Source organism: Bidens hawaiensis, unplaced genomic scaffold, assembly GCF_021521415.1.
Source record: "Bidens hawaiensis isolate Kalapana, Puna unplaced genomic scaffold, B.hawaiensis_p1.1 tig00000055_1, whole genome shotgun sequence".
Lineage (NCBI taxonomy): Eukaryota > Viridiplantae > Streptophyta > Magnoliopsida > Asterales > Asteraceae > Bidens > Bidens hawaiensis.
The window spans coordinates 4,246,925-4,255,609 of record NW_027491016.1 but is presented as its reverse complement, the minus strand read 5'-3'; positions in this window follow the sequence as shown (position 1 = coordinate 4,255,609).

Genomic DNA, 8,685 nt, shown 5'->3' with positions numbered 1-8,685 from the left:
TATTTCATTCGAGATTTATTTATGATATTCATTTTGTGTGATTATTACAAGTGTATACTTAATCGCATGAACAACCATTAACTTGTTAAGCCCGTGCTAATATGATGAGAGATCTATTGGTCCGACTCGCCCACTCAATCTTTTGGTAGAGGCTTGTGTGTTTAGAATCCGACGATCGTTAAACACTAAACATAATAGTATGTGTGTGTGTGTGTTTGTGTGTGTAACATCCTAGAAAATCCCATAATTATTTTAGACTAAAAACGAAAACTTTGAAAGTTGAAGGGTTAAAATTATTCTTATAACAAGTAAAAAGAAAGAAATGAGATAAGAAAAACAAAGCATCTTATGTTAAGGAAATGTTCCATCCCACATGGAAAGATGGAAGAAAAAGGAAGCATTCCACATGGGTATAAATAAGAAAAAGAACTTTCATCCCACATGGAAAGAGGAAAAGAAATGGAAGCTCTTTATAAAGAAGAGAATTTCCGTAGTAATGTTCTTATATAGCTAACCACTCTCCATAGTCCTAGCGGAGGGTGCAAAGCACCCAACGCGCACGCGTACACACACGGACACGGACTCTGACTCGGGCGATAGGTGTTTTGATGGCACACTTCGTATGCTCGCATCGCCGTGAGCCGCATAAGGGCCGCTTTAGTATTTTTGGAAAATGGAAGTTTGACCAAGAAATGACAAGTTATCAAAGACATGGGACTAAAAGTGAAAATCTGATTCTAGGAATTCATCGTGCTACGCGATGAGCCCAGGAGCAAGGCCATCGCGGTACGCGATGGAGTTGTATGATTCATCAAACACGTGTCGCGTCGGGGAGACACGTGGCAGACGCTAGGGCTGAGTCAGCATGCCACGCGTCATTCCTTGACATCGCACTACGCGGTGGCTCAAGAGAAGGGACCATCGCACTACGCGATGGATCCCAAAGTCAGCTATAAATAGGTGGGGGTACGGCACTTCCTATCTCACACTAATCACCCTCACTTACATACACTTAACCTCATTTTACGTGCCACGCCTCGTAGTATGTTCCAAGCCCCGAAGTTCCGACGATTTGAACCTCAAATATGTGATATAGAGTAAAAGTACTGCCCGTACAAGCTTAGGCATATAAACATCAAATACCCGTGTAAGGTAGGGGTTCTGCTTAAGTCATCATTTCATTATTATATTATATGGCTTAGACCATAGCCGGGGGTATAGCCCAAACCTTGATCATATTTAAGCAATAATATAACTTTTAATAAATAGAAGTTATGGTCAAATTAATGTTTCTTCATGCTTAAGAAACATAAGCATTCACATACAAAAGATATAGGCAAAAATAATATTTCTTTATGATTAAGAAACATAAGCTTTTACATACAAGAAGATATAGTCAGAAATAGTTTCTTCACAATTAAGAAATTATATGTAAAAGATATAGTTAAAATTTATGTTTCTTCGTGATTAAGAAACGTAAGATTTTACGTACAAAGGTTATAGTCATTCAATGTTTCTTCATTAAGAATAAACTCAGCAAATAATTGGTAAAGAAACAGAAAAATCACATGTATAAATATTTTATTCAAACAATGATCAATCAAGGTTTAAAGCTATAAAAACCAGACTAAAGGTCTGTACCTGGATCAAGAGATGATCCGGGTATTTATATAAACCTATTTTATGATAGGTCAATCATCATTCCTTCATAAAGGTTTTCAAACGAGATCACCACATCATTCAGACAATCACAGGTGAATACGTTAAACCTTTACAAACAGTCAAAACGTATTTATACTCTATATGATAGACAGGTTGTTTGTCTCATAGAGTAAGTCAAACATTTACATGAGATTACGTGATCTCTAAAACGTTATTAGAGAATAAAACAACTCAGACCGAATACACATGTATCTGGATCCAAACATAACTGTTTAACCTAAACAATCAAAGGCTACGTGGTCGTGGGTTAACAGTCGTAACAAGTTCTCCGATATGGGCTACGTGGCTCGGAGAAATTGTGTGTGTGTAGGGCAATATCACAATATCGGAAATAGAAATATTTCTGCTGAGCAATGTCAAGAAAACTATATTTGTATTATAATTGTTATTACAAATACTTTTGGGAGTCAACAATTCACCAGCATATCGCTGACGTATTTTTCCTCCACATTTCAGGAAACAGGTTTAGCACAGATAGCAAGGAATTTGAGTAACTCAATAAGTTAGATGCTCGCTACAAGAAGATGGCTTGGTTTTTAAATTATAATAAATCAATTAAATATGAATTTTTAAAATAAACGGTTGGATATTTATTATCCAAAAAGATTTTCAAAGTAAATTAATATTTTAAATAAAGTCTTCCACTAAACAACCTGCAACTCTGATATATTTACAAAACAGGTACCAACTATTGGTCACACTCCTAGGCCCAGATTTGAGGTGTGACAGTGAGTGTGTGTGTGTGTACAGGGACGAATCATCGTGATCCTTTCACCGGTTCTAATGAGTCAATGTTGTTTTGCTATATTCATCCACAATAATAAGAAAGTATCGAAAAACACCATAATCGGTGTTATAAGATTCTGAAGTATCAATTGAAATTTAATCTCATGATAAAACAATTTGTATTGGCTTGCTCATTTAATATATTTTTGTTTTATGTTTTATTGGGTCAAGACAATGTATTTAGTTGTATTTGTAATGGGTGAACTTATTTAAATAGCCTATATTATGCCAAGTGCTGTAACGGGCCATACTAGTTAAAAGGCCAAGTTGTGTCAAAGTTTAAACAGTTGGTCTTAGGTTTTAGTTAAGTGTCATGACTGTTATACGAATGATTATCACAAGACAGCTATGCCGTTCCTTAGTATTTATGTGTATCAACGTAAAACATTTAGAGGCAATCGCTTTTCTAATCATTCATTAATATTTATATCAGTTTGTGTTTGTTACTTATTCCACTTAAGTTCTATTGTTGTTATTTACTGTTTTTAATTAACAAACATGAAGCCCTCATTTAAGAATCGCTACAGTGGTATCAGAGCCAATGGGCTCGATTCGATCCGTTCATTTAAAGGAATTGGCAACAGCAGGAAGACGCTATCGGTGAAGAAGCTTTCTACTGTGTTGTCACAGCTGTTTTTTAAGGCAAACTCGCTTAAGGTTTATGTTCAGAATTGATTAAAGCATAAGGCAGCGAATATAACATTTTGAAATTTTCATATTCGTATTTGTTTACCTGATTCGGGAATGTAATTCGGATCTTTCATGTCACACCCCGATTCAGGGCCTAGGAGTGTGACTATCAGTTGGACCTGTTTTGTGAATATATTAGATTTGCGAGTTTATTTTAGCGGAAGACTTTTATAAAATATTTAACTTACATTGAAAACGTACTCGGGAGTTAAATACCCGAGTATTCGGTTACAAAATATTAGTTTATATTATTACAAGGATTATATTCAAAATTGATCCATCTTGTACTGCGATCATCTATCTCCATGACTCTAATCCTTGTCTATAGCTACCTACACTTAATTACTTGCAATGGTTGGGAAAATACGTTAGCGATTAGCTGGTGAAACGTTGACTGACTCTTAAAATAATTTATAATAGTCGTTTAAACACAAACATAGTTTTCTGTTTCACAATCTCAGTAAGAATGTTGGTCATTCCCGGGATTTGTACCACTGCCCTACACACACAATTCAAGAGTTCCCCGGGTTACATAGCCCCTGTTTGGAGATAGCATTCCCCGAACTATGTGACCCTAATTGGAGAATCGGTTATGACTGACTTGGTTTAGTATGCCAATTGGTCAGTTATGTATGGATCCAGTCACATGTGTAACCGGTCTTAGTTGCCTTTTATTTTCTATTTTGTATTATAACGATTTTAGATATGTGTAATCTCATGCAAATATATATCAGACTCTTTGCAATAAATAACCTGTTTACTACAAGAGTAAAAACTGTTCTGTCTGTAAAAGGTTTAACGTATTAACCTGTGATTATCAGTTCGGTGTCATTTGGAAACCTTTTCTGTCTGTATGTTGTTAACCTGTATTTGAAATAGGTTTGCATAAATACCTTGACGGTGTTTCTGGATTAATCTGCAGACCTTAGGTCTGATTTAACCTTGATAGAGTTCTAGTCATTTATAAAAATATACTTGTATTTATATATGACGTTTGGGATAGCATGCTTTGGCTTAATAAGTTCTATCACATTAGTAAGTTTCTCCATGTAAGTAAACGGGTCCTGTGGTTGATTGGGATTTGTACGAATTATTTTTCATTAGACAAGAAACTTACTATTAATGATAACCCCCTTACAGTTACTACATGTCCGTCAAAATATATAGTTTTAATAGCATCACTTCATATAAAAGTAATGTCATTTCCTTTGCAAAAACATTTATTAGAAATCATTTACAGTTAACGACAATACTCTTAACTAGGTCTTAAATAACTATATATTGTAGTAACTTAAGCATAATCCCTACCTTATATGATCACTCGAGAACGAGAACAAGAAAATATCAGCAACTCGTCGTATGGTTTCGCTTAATAAGACAGTCGAAAGTTAACATAGCTTCAGAACTTTGTTTCTTGCGTAAACTTCGAGAAAACAAGCTTTCGGAAAGCCTGAAAGCTTAGGGCACAGAATTCTAAGTTAAGTGTGTGTTTAGAAAGGTGATTTGGGATGAATTGAACTCAAACCCGTAGCTGCCCCTTTTATAGTCGAAACTGGCTTCCTTCGCGTCGCGCTAAGGACAAATTTCTTTGTCATTCGCGTTGCGCGAAGTAGCATTCTGCCACATCATGACATGTGGCCTGTACAATCGTGCAACATGTTGACACGTGGTTGGACACGTGTATCTGATTACTTAACATGGTTTCGCGTAGCGCGAAGGACTACTTCGCATCGCGCGAAACTTCATTGTCTCAGTTTCTATTCCTGCTACTTCACATAGAGCGAAATAGATTAACTATCTGCTTCGCGTAGCGCGAAGAACTATAAAATCAGAATTTTCATTTTTGACCCTTTATCTTTCAGAATTGACGTTTTTAGCCCAAACATAGATGGGGTATTTTCATGGTGTTACATTTCGTATCAATAAAATCATGCATTTATTAGTATTTAATTGTGTTTAACTTAGTTTATAATTTCGCATCTTTCAATCATGCCAAATAGCCCTTATAAATTCTTAAAATCGCTTAAAATGGCTAAAAATGCATTTTTGGAACTTCAGGGACTAAAACTGCCAAAAATTAAAATTTGGTAAGCGTTCACCCTTCGCGTAGCATGAAGGGAAGGACCCTTGCCCATACGTGTAGCGCGACGGGTGCAGATCAGCAGATTTTTTGTTTTGATTCTCGTGTAATGCTAAATCGTTTATTCTTGATTCCAATTTCGTGTTTTAAGCTCCAAGAAAACCCCTTTCTACATGGTGCATGACCACATTCGTTTTCCCCTTCTGCAAGATCGAATTTTTGTGTTTTATGAACCGATTTTGTCTTAACTATGTTATTCGGTTACCTTAATCGATTAATTGCTAAAACAGCTAACACAATTTATGTATTTTTCATCTAAAGAAATTAAACTTAACCCTTTGCCTCAGTCGTTTATAAAACCAAACCAACGAAATCCCTCGTCTTCTTTCATCATCTACTTCAAGAATTAATCAAGTTCGTATTGCTACGTTGACTTTCTATTTTAAGAACCCTTTAATCGCAAATTTCTTCTAGTTCTAATCACTTTCCGGGTAAGTTTTCTGTATTTTTGTAGGTTTTCATCTAAATAACCAAAGCCCTCAATCAATTTCTCTAATTTAGGGAGTCTCGGTGGTCAATTGGACTCCGACCCATTCAAGGGTAAATTGGTCAACAAAGTTGACCAATCGATTTCTATTACTTCTGGTCGGAATTAGCTTTCGAACAAGAAGACTTTTAGATTTATTTTGATATTTTGAGTGTATTGACCAAAACCTAGATCCCAACTCGCTGTTCGGATTCTAGTCAGTACCAGCTCGCTTATTTACTGAAAATCTCATAACTGGAGTTCTACACATCCATTTGGGTTGATTCTGGCGGATATGTTCTCGGTTTCAATTCTAGTTTATTGTCTCTATGTTTCAGGTTCATTTGGGTTAACTTAGTCAACGCGCTAAAATTCGGTTTCTCATTTATTCTTATTATTATTTTCTAATCTCGCCTAAGTAATAAAGTGAGAGATCATTCTCCTCATTTTTTACTGTTTTTTAAATGTTTTGGGGACATATACGTGTGTATTCATATGTTATATTTAATACATATACACAACTAACAAACTTGAATATTGTGTGTTAATCATTTAAATGCTAATTGCTTATTTGCTTACTTGTTTACTTTATCGCAGTCAGAGAGGTCCATCATAATCACATTATAGGATGATCATAAGACTACCATAGTAGCCAAAGCCTAATTCGCTAGGCAATGGTCAACTGACACCAACTATTTGCTCATGGTTTGATTGACTTATACTCATAGTATTTTGTTTACTCATTTATTTATATATTATTATTATTATTATTATATCAAAACCTGGTGATTATCTCACTCAACATCGTGTTGACAAATCTATATTATTTTGTGCACATATGTAGGTTATCAGTTGATTTGAAGCTAATATGAAGAAACACTTAGAGAGACCTTAGTTAATTAAATAAAAGACATTAGTGTTTGATTATTATTTTGGAATAATTGTTTAATTTGGATTGTTTTTGTCATGATTTGAACTTTGTGTACTTGATTGGAATTTAGGAATTAATAAATAATTAGATATTGTCATATTTAAATTGTATAATAGTACCTTATGAGCTGTGAACCAACGGTTCGCACCTCGACATTTCCGCCGTAGGTTGGGGTATGACAACGAAGAGGATTATTAGCAGGGCGAAATTCCACCGAAACCACCCAACAATTGCACCCCGAAACATCTTTGCGCCATGGTGCACTGTTACTCGTTGAAGATGGTATGGAACCGACTAGCGAAAGTGATCTCTCGCACATTCGTTGTTTTTGTTGTAAGTTGTTTGGCCATTATGCATATGTATTCCCTAGTAAGTCATTCAATTTCGTCTTTCCTGTTGAAACAAAACTGAATGATGTAGATTCTATTGTTAAAGAATCTGATTGCGGAAGTTGAAATGATACTTGGTATGTTAACCCTAGTGTTAAGAACCGTCAAACTAATAACCAGACTTTGTTTCATGATTTTATGAATATCTACAAAGTTGAAAGGGATAGTCAAGAAGAATTAATGTTTGTTCATGGTTTAGGGACACTCAAATTGTTTGTAAATGGAAAATGTAAGAAAATACTCCATATTCATTTTGTTCCTAGTAGTAACAAGAATGTATAGAGTGAGGAACATTTGATCATGCAAGGGTATGATGTAAAATTTGAAGGCGATTATTGTGTTATCACTAAGGCATTTGAAGATAACAAAATTGTTAATAAAATTGTTGAGAACAAGATTTCTAGTAAAGGAAAAGGGATCGAAAACCCTCATTCCATAAGTTCTCTTAAATTTTATCAACACAATGCCGATGTGATGTTTGTTGGGGGAAATTAAAGAGAAAGAAAAACGAGTCTAACGCAAATTGGGATATGTGCCTCATGTTTTTTAACATGATACAAGTTCATAATATGTTCAATAATTAGTTAAGCATGGATTCCTTGATCTAGTTAAATGGTTTGTTGAAGATTTCCAAACTTCAAAAGGGAAAGATTTTCCTTCTAAGTTAAATGATGGCAAGGTTGTTGATTTATTGGATCTTTATATGGGAGTTTACTTGTTTGGTGGTTTCAAAAAAATCACACAAGGCCAACATTCGACAGATTTGGCAATTATGTTAGCCTTTCAAATCGACAAGGGTAGTGATCTACAATTAATATACTTTAGGTATTTGAACACCCTTGAATTATATTGTCAAACTATCACCAAGAGGGGATATTTTGAAGATAAAGATTTGGTAGATTGGTTGACGATATTGATGAAACAAGTGGTGATGAAGACTTAATCAAGCCGTTATCAATCAAGAAAAGAAGCAAAAATTTCACTTCACACTATCAAGCCAAATCTTCTAGTAATCAAGTTGGAGAATCATGTTCAAATAGTGTCGGGTTTAAAGAAGATCAATTTGGGTGGATCTTTACAAGTGATGAAGAAGGAAATGCTATTGGAAGTCTAAGTGCTGAAGGATCAAATGAGTCAAACTCATTTGAGGGTGTTCCCTAATCAAGTCATGAAGAAACTGCAGCTTATGATCAAGAGATTAGGGAGGTGTATTGAAATTTAATCTCCTGATCAAACAATAGTAATGGGCTGCTCATTTAATATATGTTTGTTTATGTTTTATTGGGTCAAGACAATTATTTAGTTGTATTTTTAATGGGCTGAACTTATTTAAATAGCCTATATTACGTCAAGTGTTGTAATGGGCCAGACTAGTTAAAAGCCCGAGTTGTGTCAAAGTTTAAACAATCGGTCTTAGGTTTTAGTTAAGTGTCATGACGGTTATAGGAACGGTTATCACAAGACAGTTATGTCGTTCCTTAGTATTTATGTGTGTCGATGTAAAACATTCAGAGGCAATCGCATTTCTGATCATTCATCAATATTTACATCAGTTTGTGTT